Source organism: Lepidochelys kempii, chromosome 7 (genome assembly GCF_965140265.1).
Source record: "Lepidochelys kempii isolate rLepKem1 chromosome 7, rLepKem1.hap2, whole genome shotgun sequence".
NCBI lineage: Eukaryota > Metazoa > Chordata > Testudines > Cheloniidae > Lepidochelys > Lepidochelys kempii.
In genome coordinates, this window is record NC_133262.1 from 46156116 (window position 1) to 46168894 (window position 12779).

Genomic DNA, 12779 nt, shown 5'->3' on the forward strand with positions numbered 1-12779 from the left:
CAGATCTGAGCAACAGGCACTTGTAGTCCAACGTGAACTTAAGGAGTCAGCACTTCCTAATAAACAACCAAGGGAGATCAGAGTATTTGGCCTGTGTGGGTCCAAGGTGGGGGACGGATGTTTATCTGCATAGTGGGGGATGGCATCTGGTTCCAGGCCTGATTGACACCCAGCCCTTCTGTGGCAAAGTTTGGGTGCAGCCATGAGAAGGGCTGTGGGACTGGAGCGGGGCAGGAGTCTCAGCTGGACCCCGCTGAGACACCAGGCCCAGAAACCTCCAGGGGGTTTCTGCTACCTCCCCGCGCCCCTGCTGCTAACTCTCCTGCCCCCTGGGATGTGGGAACCTTTCTCCTCCCCGCGGAACCTTTGCTGCGGAGGCGCCTGTTGCCGCCCGGGGGATCCTCTCGCTGCGCTGGCCGGGGGGACGCTTACCGAGGCGGACCCCGAGCGGAGCCCGAGCGCGGAGCCGAGGCCGGAGCGAGGAGGCGCGGGCGGGCTGAACCGAGCCGAGCCGCTCCCGGGGCCGGCACGCTACCTGCAGCGGGAGGAGTCGCCGAGCCCCGCGGCCCGGCCCGCAGCCCTGCCGGGGAGGTGAGCGCCGGGCCGCCGCTGAAGGCACGGGGCGGGGGACGTGCCACAATGGAGGCGCTGGGGGAGCAGGGCCCTGGGGGAGAGGCTCCCGGAGAGGCCCAGGCCGCGCCCACCCCGGGGAGGTGGGGGCCAAGCCTTACGCGCGCCATCAGTAGTGGAGCAGGCTGGGGGCTGACAAATACCTGGAGACACTGGAGCCTGTTGTGTGTCGCTGTCCAAGGGGGGGAGGCGGGGCACAAGTAGGGGCAGCCTAGCCCTTGGCAACGTGAATTATGCCCCTTGGGATTATACTGGAGGAGGGAAGAAACCGGCTTCCCGGGGAGTGAAGAGCCGTGCACCGGGCTGGAACCCCCCGCAGGAAGAGGGTCTGGTAGCCCAGCAGTGGGTTGAAGCCCTGCTGAGTTAAGCAGAAGCTGCGGACGATCCGACTGAAGTGGAAGCAGAGGAAGTAGAACTTTTAATTTGGACCAGTAGGCTGGAGACGGGGTGAGGTGCACATTGGAGGCAGGGAAGGTAACAGCTTGAAAATCAGGTTCCTGCTCCTAACTGAACAGGGACAGTCCCAAGGAGATTATCTAAGGGTGAACAGAGAGTAATGTGACAGAATACACTTTCTTGCTCTTCAGACAGAAAACCGATCTGCATGTAAGAAATTATTTGTGCTCCCTTGTTCTCCTTGTCTCATAACACAGGAACAAGGGGCATTCAATGAAATTAAAGGGTGGCAAATTCAAAATTGAAAAAAGGAAATGCTTTTACACAGAACATGTAATTTGACTGTGGAACTCATTGCCACAAGGAGCTGAGACCAAAAATGTACTAAGATTCAAAAAGTGCTAGGATGGATAACAAGGATATCCATTATTATTATTATTATTATTAATAATTATGACTCTGGGAGGGATATTAAACCTCATGGTTCAAGGTTTATGCTAATCTCTAACTATTAGTGATCAGGATGAGATCTAAGGTGTGTGTGTGTGGGGAGCAGCTAATCCCATATTTGCCTACTGTTTGGTTCTTACATCTTCCTTTGAAGCATCTGGTACTGATTGCTGTCAGAGGCCGGATACCTGCCTCGATGGATCTTGGGTCTGATTCAGTCTGGCAATTCCTATATGTAAAACATTTTTATAATTTAAATGTCATTGTTTAGTCACATTCAATAGTATTAGTAAACAGATATTTAAAACGACAATTTGGGTTTCCAGTATTTTGATGTGATATTGGTGGATGGACTGTGGGGACCTTTTGTGATATTTGTGGATGGGTTTTGGGGGCTGTTCATTATTCTGTGGTGCTGTAACTTTTTCATTTGATTTTCCTCTTCACCAATCCATAATTTCTTATTTGTTGAGTAATGTACAGCTGATTTTCACTGATGCCTCTTATTTGTGATGTAAGATAGTAGAAGCTCACATTGGTGAGACACTTGTATATTTCATTCATATGTCTTCCCATGGATTTATACAGAATTTATTAGAATTTACGTTTTTGTTTTTAAAAAAGTTTACATCTCTCTTGGTGCTATTGTTTAAGTTATCTTGACTGCAGACTCACCAAGCCAGCAGGGGTTTACCTTGTCAAGACTCCTCAGTGAAAAGGGGCAGAATGTCACTTTCCCCCTCTTAATCTTAAGTGGTTAATCGTTAACCAAATGCAATGGTGATAACTATTCAGCTGTTGGTAGTCCTATTAGAAATATCCAGAGAATGTGCTTATTCACTGGGATGCGCCTATGTCCAGTAATTTGAAAGTACCTTCCCCAGAAGTAAAGCTATAATTTTTGAAAACAGTAGTACTGACCTTATTGGCCCCAGCTTTTTGAATGGGAGGTCCATCAAGAACCCAGGTGCTCCTATAAGAAGAGGTGTTGGTGATTCAGTATGTGGTGTGAGTCAGCACTGAACCAATATCCCAGTTCTGTTGGTGGAGGTGCCACCAGTAATCACTGAGCCACTTGTCTTTAAAGATCCGATAACTTTTTCAATGAAGCATATGATTATTTAGCCATTGTGTACTGGCCAGACTCCAACCTGAGTTACTGGGTAACTTCTTTCAGAGCTGTAGCTGTGTTAGTCTGTATCAGCAAAACCAACGAGGAGTCCTTGTGGCACCTTAAAGACTAACAAATTTATTTGGGCATAAGCTTTCATGGGCTAAAACCCACTTCATCAGATGCATGCAGTGGAAAATACAGTAGAGAGGTATACATACACAACATATGAAAAAATGGGAGTTGCCTTACCAAGTGCAGAGGGGTCAGTGCTAATGAGCCAGTTCAATTAAGGTGGAAGTGGGCTATTCTCAACAGTTGACAAGAAGGGGTGGAAATCACCTTTGTAGTGCTAATGAGGCCAAGTTTCAGAGTAACAGCCGTGTTAGTCTGTATTCGCAAAAAGAAAAGGAGTACTTGTGGCACCTTAGAGACTAACCAATTTATTTGAGCATGAGCTTTCGTGAGCTACAGTTCACTTCATCGGCTGCATACCGTGGAAACTGCAGCAGACTTTATATATACACAGAGAATATGAAACAATACCTCTTCCCACCCCACTGTCCTGCTGGTAATAGCTTATCTAAAGTGATCATCAGGTGGGCCATTTCCAGCACAAATCCAGGTTTTCTCACCCTCCACCCCCCCACACAAATTCACTCTCCTGCTGGTGATAGCCCATCCAAAGTGACAACTCTTTACACAATGTGCATGATAAACAAGTTGGGCTATTTCCTGCACAAATCCAGGTTTTCTCACATCCCCCCCCACCCCCATACACACACAAACTCACTCTCCTGCTGGTAATAGCTCATCCAAACTGACCACTCTCCAAGTTTAAATCCAAGTTAAACCAGAACATCTGGGGGGAGGGGGGGTAGGAAAAAGCAAGAGGAAACAGGCTACCTTGCATAATGACTTAGCCACTCCCAGTCTCTATTTAAGCCTAAAGTAATAGTATCCAATTTGTAAATGAATTCCAATTCAGCAGTTTCTCGCTGGAGTCTGGATTTGAAGTTTTTTTGTTGTAATATCGCAACTTTCATGTCTGTAATCGCGTGACCAGAGAGATTGAAGTGTTCTCCGACTGGTTTTTGAATGTTATAATTCTTGATGTCTGATTTGTGTCCATTTATTCTTTTACGTAGAGACTGTCCAGTTTGACCAATGTACATGGCAGAGGGGCATTGCTGGCACATGATGGCATATATCACATTGGTGGATGTGCAGGTGAACGAGCCTCTGATAGTGTGGCTGATGTTATTAGGCCCTGTGATGGTGTCCCCTGAATAGATATGTGGACACAGTTGGCAACGGGCTTTGTTGCAAGGATAAGTTCCTGGGTTAGTGGTTCTGTTGTGTGGTATGTGGTTGTTGGTGAGTATTTGCTTCAGGTTGCGGGGCTGTCTGTAGGCAAGGACTGGCCTGTCTCCCAAGATTTGTGAGAGTGCTGGGTCATCCTTTAGGATAGGTTGTAGATCCTTAATAATGCGTTGGAGGGGTTTTAGTTGGGAGCTGAAGGTGACGGCTAGTGGCGTTCTGTTATTTTCTTTGTTAGGCCTGTCCTGTAGTAGGTAACTTCTGGGAACTCTTCTGGCTCTATCAATCTGTTTCTTTACTTCTGCAGGTGGGTATTGTAGTTGTAAGAAAGCTTGACAGAGATCTTGTAGGTGTTTGTCTCTGTCTGAGGGGTTGGAGCAAATGCGGTTGTATCGCAGAGCTTGGCTGTAGACGATGGATCGTGTGGTGTGGTCAGGGTGAAAGCTGGAGGCATGCAGGTAGGAATAGCGGTCAGTAGGTTTCCGGTATAGGGTGGTGTTTATGTGACCATTGTTTATTAGCACTGTAGTGTCCAGGAAGTGGATCTCTTGTGTGGACTGGACCACGCTGAGGTTGGTGGTGGGATGGAAATTGTTGAAATCATGGTGGAATTCCTCAAGGGCTTCTTTTCCATGGGTCTAGATGATGAAGATGTCATCAATATAGCGCAAGTAGAGTAGGGGCTTTAGGGGACGAGAGCTGAGGAAGCGTTGTTCTAAATCAGCCATAAAAATGTTGGCATACTATGGGGCCATGCGGGTACCCATAGCAGTGCCGCTGATTTGAAGGTATACATTGTCCCCAAATGTGAAATAGTTATGGGTAAGGACAAATGTAATCAAATGTAAGGACAAATGTAATCAAATGTAAGGACAAATGTAATCAAGGTGGCCCATTTCAAACAGTTAAGAAGGTGTGAGTATCAGCAGGGGAAAATTAGTTTTTGTAGTGACCCATCTACTCCCAGTCTTTATTCAGGCCTAATTTGATGGTGTCCAGTTTGCAAATTAATTCCAGTTCAACCAGTAGGAGAACACTTCAATCTTCCTGGACACTCAATAACAGACTTAAAAGTGGCAATTCTTCAGCAAAAAAACTTCAAAAACAGACTCCAACGAGTAACTGCAGAATTGGAATTAATGTAGGTGGTGTGCTTTTAAAAAAAGGCTCTGTTCTATCCCAGATGTAGCTGCATCTTAGTGGTGAGTTTGAATGCACTGTAGGATCCTTTGGGATTCTATATACATATAAAATATTTATTATGGTGGGTGGGTGAGTGTATCATGTTTCACCAGTATTTCCTACAAATGATTGTCTGCCCCTTCCTCATTGTTATGCCATCATTTCACCTGTATTCTCATTGGTTAGGTGCCGTATCCTGCACGTCTCTCTGTCTTGCTCTATGTTGTTTTGAGTGCCTCCAAATACTCTTTGTTTTCAAATACCTACTATTCTAAATCTGACTGGGTCACTAGGGTAAGGGAGGAGTGGTGTTGAAATGAGTATTCTTACAGGATTTGAGCTGAAATTTAAAAACAAAAAGTTTATTGACCACAGATGTTGTGTTGCCAGGAACCAAACTTAGCAAAACTTTATAAATCCAGAAGTTAAACATGTAAATATTGTTAAATAACATTTATAGGTGGCAGATCAAAGACATTATAATGCATTTCTTTCTAATCATGCAGTTAAGTTATGCTGTAGTTTTAATTCTGCTACTTTTAGGAGTTTATAACTTTTTGGGAAATAATTCTGCAGGGAAATTTTCTATGATAATTCTAAATGTGAATTCTGTGTAGAAAACTTAATAAAATTACTTTTGGGTATTCTTGAGTTAAGAAATGTTTCAGATGCTCTATTTTGTACTCAACTAACAAAAAAGGGTTTAATTTTTTAAAAACTTGAAGTTTGCCATAGATTTAATCCTCAAAGAGGAGAAACACCTTTGATATTTTGAGACTTGGTTTAGAAATAAGTTTGCATATTTTGTGCATGTAACATTTTCTAAAAAATATTTAATTAAGGTACTGAGGTGGGGAGTGTATTGAAATAATCCCATCTATACATATTTCAGGTAGTGCTTTCTCATCCTAACTAGTAAGTATAAAAGCTGTTGATCAGTACTGTGTACAGGCAGTTAAAATTTACTGGTTACTAAACTTTGTTGAATGAATCTATTTGATTCAGTAAGTTGAAGGAAACATCAGGAAACAAGCAATTGAATGCACTGAAATAATGAAAACAGAAACATTTTCTAAAGTAAACTAAACATTATCAAGGATTATTAAGCAGAAAATTAGAATGGATTTGTGCTTATCTCAGAAAGTGCAGAAATTGGTTTCTTTAAACGCTTCCAGATCAAATGTGTCATTGAATGCAATTTTGTCTATTGAAGTGGAAGAGCAGAACATTGATGAGTTTAATACTGCAAGTGAGACATATTCAGTGCCTTTGGTGTCATTGCAGTGTTGCTGTGATAATTCAAATCCTGCTTAGGATCTTCTAGCAACTATTGAGTATCAACTTCAGGACCAGTCTCTGTGTGACTCTGATGCCTCAAAATGTCAAAGATTAATTGGCAATAATGCCATTTAAATAAATGAACTTGATAAGAAAGTTGCATCTTTTTATATTAATAATGTCACCTTCCTTGTTTTCCAAAATGAGCAATACATAGAAGTGATTGAAGCATTTTGTCTTGGATATGTACTTTTGTCATAGACTTAACCTGCACATCCACCACTATGTGCTGCAAGTGAAGAAATAGAGGAAAAGGTAAAGGAAGAACCAGAAGAATCAACATTGATATTGATGGAAGATGGTTGGTGAAACATGAGAGAGGACTATGTAATGGTGGCAAGCATCCATGGAGGGAATGTGTGTTCTACTTAAATTGCTGAATAATTGTGTGCAAATGGCAGAAGATGCCCTCAAGAATGTAGAGAAAATTATGACAGAAAGGTCTTCGCCACTTGCTCAGATATGAAGCTATGGGAGTATATCTTAGGAGTAGTCATTCTAAATTTTATGTGTTCAGTACAGTATTTAAAATTTGATGAGGGGGAAAAAAGGAACATCTACTGCAGTCCTAAAACATGTGATGGAAGTTCAAAATTTCTTCTGCGGTTAGCATCAATTTCTTGATTGGTTGAAAATAGAAGAACTGATGCCCGTAGTTCACAATAACGCTTAATGGAACTCAGAGGAAGATTGTGGCCTGGTCTAAATGTAAAAAGTTCTAGTGGCATAACTGTTGGTAAGGGGTGTGATTCTTTTCTTTGCTCACATGACTATGCTGGTAAAAGCCCTAGTGTAAACACAATTATGGCTTATTTCATTTCCTAAATGGAAATAAGATACAATTACCAGTATAATTGCATCTATTCTGGGATTTTTTGTTGTTGTTGCTTTAATTATGCAGAGTTAAAGGAGCAAAGTGTAGACAAGCACCAAATTTCTACAACTGCATCCAAATACTAAAGTATATTGAAACTTGCACTGAATATGAGGAGAACTTTGATCAGAACATAAGACACAAAACATAGTACACGCTTTACATAACAAGGGAGGTACTAAATTTATAAAAGAAATTGAAGGAGGTTTTGTAATAATTTGGCAGATTGCAAGCAAAAAATGCTACAGTCACAATCTCTGTGAAAATCTTGCTTGATCTAATAAAGAACTGGAACTACACAAGAACAGAATACATTCATATAATCTACAGAACCCTTCCATTTCTTAGCCAGTATGACTGATCCCAAATACATAGAAAGGTCAAGTTTAAATGCAATATAGAAGAGGCGAAACGTGGCTGATGTAACATCATCCTGAGTTTGTTCCTTTTTCTTCTGGCATTTAAAATCAAAGATCCAGGTTTCTACCCAAAATCTCAGTTTGTGAAGATTGGCACAGTCCATCAGAATAGTGAGAAATAGTGCAAGTGATGTGACAGAAGGTGGGACAGTTAAAATCAGAATTTTATCAATTTTTGTAAAAAGACCTGTAATCCAGACCAGCATCTTGGCATCAAGTAAGCATGTTGCTAGTGCATTTGCACTGGTTTAGTATACGCTGAAATAGACTACCTGCTGAAAATGTGATTAAGTTGGTAAAAATGGGTTGGTATAGCAGGGTCTTATCCAGCTTTCCACAGCCATGAGTGGGAGCTGGATCAGCCCATATGGGCTATCTAACAAAGGCCAGGAGGCATGACTAGTGTCAGTCTGTTACAGACCACTGAATCAAACCAGAGAACAGGATGAATTTCTCTTTAAGCACCTGTCTGTTTTGTGTGGGAAGAAATATTGTGTTCTTATGGGGAACTTCAATTTGGGAAACACTTGCTGGTGGTCTTGTGCAGCCAATAGTAAAACGTTGTTAGACGTCTAAAAAATTATAGATGATTTTCTGACACACAAAGTATTGCACCCAACATACAGTAACTCTATTTTGGACCTCTTTCTGATGGATAAAAATGAATTAATCACTGTATTGGATGTTGGTGGTTACCTGATTACATTCAGTATGGGCAAACATAAGACAGTTCCAACAAGTAATGTGTATATACAGTATACTCCTGATTATCCGAATAGCATGGGGGAAGCAGATTTTATTCGGATAACCAGGAGTTCATGTAATTGAGAGAGTGAGAGCTATTCAGCAGCTGGGTGGGGACTTGTTCTCCTCCTCACAGTCCTGGACAGGGGTCTTTTCTTTGCTCCACCCACTGGCATGACAGGGCTGCAGAGTGGTCCCTGTGCTGCTGTAGGGCCCGTGTTCCTTCCCCACTCTGAACGCTAGGGTACAGATGTGGGGACCTGCATGAAAACCTCCTAAGCTTACTTTTACCAGCTTAGGTTAAAACTTCCCCAAGGTACAAACTATTTTACCTTTTGCCCTTGGACTTTCGCTGCCACCACCAAACGTCTAACACCGGTTACTGAGAAAGAGTTTGTTTGGAAATGTCTTTCCCCCCAGACTCCTCCCAAATCTTACCCCCTTTTTTTCTGGGGAAGGTTTGATAAAAATCCTCACCAATTTGCATAGGTGACCACAGACCCACACCCTTGGATCTTAAGAACAATGAAAAAGCATTCAGTTCTTAAAAGAAGAATGCATCCGATGAACTGAGCTATAGCTCACGAAAGCTTATGCTCAAATAAATTTGTTAGTCTCTAAGGTGCCACAAGTACTCCTTTTCTTTTTGCGAATACAGACTAACACGGCTGCTACTCTGAAACCAGTCCCTACAGGTGCAAGGTGTGGCAGGAGGAGGCTGCAGTCAGAGCAGAGACCCCTGGCCAGGACTCAGTTCTGCCCTGCCAGGACTGTAGCCTTCCTTCCATCTTCCATCTGCAGGGATCATGTGTCTGTGACTCAGTGGCAGTGCAGGAGCCCTCTGCAGTTCCCTCCCTGCATAACAGGGCTGCAGAGGGCTCCCTGTGCTGCCACAGGAACCATTCAGCAGCAGGGTGGCCTCTCCCACAGTCAGGGGCTTGTCCTCCGCCTCACAGTCCTGGCTGGGAGAGAGCTCTATTTGTTGTACCTCCTTATTATCCAAATCCCTCCTTTGCCCTCTGCAGCATGTATCTCCTGTTGTGGGACAAGGAAGGAATTCAGATAATGTGACGGTTCGGATAATAGGGTTTCAGATAAATGGGAGTATACTGTACTTGGTGCTTCAAAAGGCTAATTTACCAAAGCAGAGGAAAATATGAGTGAAATGATTGCGGGGAGGGGAGGGGAAGAAATTAGGCAGAAAAAATGTAAATAAAAATTGGGATTTGTTTAAAGAGAGTTTATTAGATAGCCAAAAAGCCACAATTACACAATCAAGAGAGAGGATACTTTTGGCAAAAAACTGGTTCAGAGGTGAAGTGAAGGCAGCAATTAGAGATAAAGAGCAATATCTATCCAATGGGAAAAAAGGAGGTGGTAGATAGCAATCAAGATCAATTAGAAGTTATGAAGCGTAGCAAATTTATAAGGGAAGCTAAAGACATCAGGAAAAAATCCATGACAGGCAGGTTGAAGGACAGTAAGGAGGAGTTTCAGTATATCAGAAACCAGAGCAATCCTAGCAGTGGTATTACCAGATGGAAATAATAAAATTGTTGTTATGCTGCATAAAAATCAAAAGTGTTGAATACATAATTCTCTTCTGTATTTGGAAAGAAGCAGGATGTGCTATATCACATGAGGCTGATGACATCATTTCCAGTCCATTAGTAACTAAGGAGGGTTTTAAACAATTAAAATCAGGAGGCCCAGATAACTTGCACCCAAGAGTCCTAAAATAGTTAGCTGAGGAACTCTCTAGCCACTGATGTTAATTTTTAATATATCTTGGAATATTTTGGAAATTTCAGAGAACTGGGAGAGTAATACTGTGTAGGTATTCCAAAAGGGTAAGCAGGGTGACCCAGCTATCTGAAGGCTGGTTAGCCTGACATCAGTCTCAGGCAAAATACTGAATGGTTCACATGAGATTCAATTGTTAAAGAATTAAAGGATAGAAATATAATTAATGCCAGTCAACATGGTTTTATGGAAAATAAGTCTTGTTAAACCTGACTTCATTCAATGAGATTACAGATTTGGTTGCTAAAGGTAACTGTGTAAATGTAATAGACTTTGTACTGTGCAACATTTGGATTAAAAAATTAGCACTATACAGTATCAATAAAGCACTCATTAAGTGGATTAAGAACTGGCTAACTGACAGGTCTCAAAAAGTAATTATCAGTGAGGAATTGTCATTGAATGGGGATGTGTTTTATGGGGTTCCACAAGGATTGATACTAGGTCTGATGCTATTCAACATTTTGATCAATGATCTGGAAGTAAATATAAAATCACCACTGATAAAATTTGTGGATGACACAAATATTGGTGGAGTGATGAACGGTGAAAATAGGGCAGTCCTAGAGAATGATCTGGGTTGCTTGGTAAGTGAGGAAGATCCAAACAAAATATGTATTAATACAGTCAAATGCAAAGTTATACATCTGGGAACAAGGGGTACAGGCCATACCTATAAGCTGGGGGACTGGATCCTGGAAAGCAGCATCTTTGAAAAGGATTTAGGAATCTTGGTGGACAAGGCAGTGAACATGAGCTCCCAGTGCTGATATTGTGGCAAAAAGAGCTAACGTAATCCTTGAATATAGAAACAGGAGTGGTGAATAGAAATAGGGAAATAATGTAATTGATGAGACTGTGTCCAGTTCTGGTGCTGACATTTTTAAAAAGGTGTTGGAAAAACTGGAAAGGGTGCAGAAGAGAGCCAGAAAAATGATTAAAGGACTGAACAAAAATGCCTTGCAGTGAGAGACTAAAAGAGCTCAATTTGTTTAACTTATCAAAAAGAAAATTGAGACGTGACTTGGTTACAGTTTATAAGTACTTTCATGGGGAGAATATGCTGGGTGTCTATGTGGTCTTTATTCTAACAGAGAAAGAGATGACATAAGAACCAAAGACTGGAAGTTTAAAGCCAGACAATTTCAAATTAGAAATTAGGCACAATTTTTAACAGTGAGGGTGATTAATCACTGGAACAAATTACTAAGGGCATGGCTACACTTGCAGATGTAGAGTGCTTTGAGTTAAACCAGCCTTCAGAGAGCGCAGTAGGCAAAGCGCTGCAGTCTGTCCACACTGACCGCTTCAAGCGCACTGGCATGGCCACGTTTGCGGCACTTGTAGTGGCATTTGGAGCGGTGCATTGTGGGCAACTATCCCAGCCTGCAAGTGACTGCAATGTGCTTTTCAAGTGGGGGTGGGTGGAGTGTGACAGGGAGTGTGTTGTGTGTATATGGGGAGAGAGAGAGTGGGTTTTTGGGGGGCTGAGAGCATGTCTGCATGCTGTCTTGTAAGTTCAGACAGCAGTAGACCCCCCTCGCTCCCCCCCCGCCTCTCTCTTTCTCTCTCTCACACACAGCATTCCACACTAATGGCTTGCTTTGTCTCGGAGCAGATAAGCAGCCGGCTGTCAGAAATAGAGCTTTCAAAGGTCATGTCTGCATTCCTGCAGCGATTCAAAAACAATGAGAAGAGTGGCCCCTTGACTTAAGGGGCTGATCAGAATGCACTAATGCAACACCTCGTTCACACTGGCTCCACGGTGCTCCAGTGGGAGTGCAGCAAATGTTATTCCACTTGCTGAGGTGGAGTACCAGCAGCGCTGTAGCCACGGAGTCAAGGCACTCCATATGCCTTGTCAGTGTGGACGGGTAGTGAGCTAGTGCACCCGGGGCTCCTTTATTTCACTGTAACTCCCAAGTGTAGCCAAGCCTTAAGTGATGTATGTAGTGGTGTCTTTGTCTCTTCATGTCTTCAGATCAAGACTTAATGCATTTCTGGAACACATGCTTTAGGCAAACTCTAGTTGTTGGGCTCAATATATGGGTAACTAAGTGAAATTTAGTGGCCTGTGGTATACAGGAGTTCAGACTAGGTGATGTAATGGTCTCTTCTGTCCTTAAACTCTAGTCACTAGACTGGGGGCTTGATTATTGTGGTGGTGGTTCACTTACGGTATTGGAAACTTTTCTTGCAATACATGTACCTTTTTTCTACCTGAGGAATACTTATGCTTATGAAGTGAACCACTTAGTTTGGGTTTCATTAACCTTTGTGTCTTAACTCCCCCCCACCCTATCTCCACCCCCCAAAAAAAGTGTGGGGTTGGGTTTTTGGGAAGAAATGAGGGAATACCACAGCCACCCTGACTCACTTCTTTAGCAAGCTGCAGTGCCCACCCTCCCTCTCTTCCTCAGGAGTCCTCATGTGTATGCTGACAAAGGCCACTCACCAGTAGTCAGTGAGAAGCTTTATGTTGAGAGTGTGGGGGCCTAAGCCAATTAATTTC

General features: G+C 42.7%; 1 protein-coding gene across 3 annotated transcripts in view; it reads left to right on the forward strand.

Moving 5' to 3' along the window:
* Positions 1-424: 424 nt before the first annotated feature.
* RAD54L2 (RAD54 like 2) overlaps positions 425-12779 on the forward strand; it is a 93639-nt gene continuing 81284 nt past the window's right edge. For 2 of the 3 annotated variants that reach the window (XM_073352534.1, XM_073352539.1), the window contains exon 1: positions 425-591. The gene's annotated coding sequence lies outside the window, so the exon portion shown is untranslated. Of the gene's footprint in view, positions 592-5022; positions 6683-12779 lie in introns of those variants that run through there. The other variant, XM_073352536.1, reaches the window with a different exon arrangement.